This window comes from Echinops telfairi, unplaced genomic scaffold (genome assembly GCF_000313985.2).
Source record: "Echinops telfairi isolate 266 unplaced genomic scaffold, ASM31398v2 ScPeMD7_7421;HRSCAF=8459, whole genome shotgun sequence".
NCBI lineage: Eukaryota > Metazoa > Chordata > Mammalia > Afrosoricida > Tenrecidae > Echinops > Echinops telfairi.
The window spans coordinates 20020407-20020676 of NW_022111321.1; positions in this window are offsets into that span (position 1 = coordinate 20020407).

The window sequence follows — 270 nt, forward strand, 5'->3', positions numbered from 1 at the left end:
TGGGATAAACATCCAGAGGTGAAAACAATGGGACTGATCATTCTGGAGGGACACAGAAGAGGTGTAGATGGGGGGAAAAAAGGGGGGATGTCAACAAACACAGCGACAAGAGAACAACAAGTGATCTAAAATCAATGTCAAGGAGTGCAAGGAGGGCAAGGAAGGCATGGGATGCCTGGTGAGGCTTTGTCAAGGGCAATATAGCTGAGAGAAATTACCGAACCCTGAATGAAAGCTGAGCGTGATAGTGGGACAAGAGGAAAGTAAAAG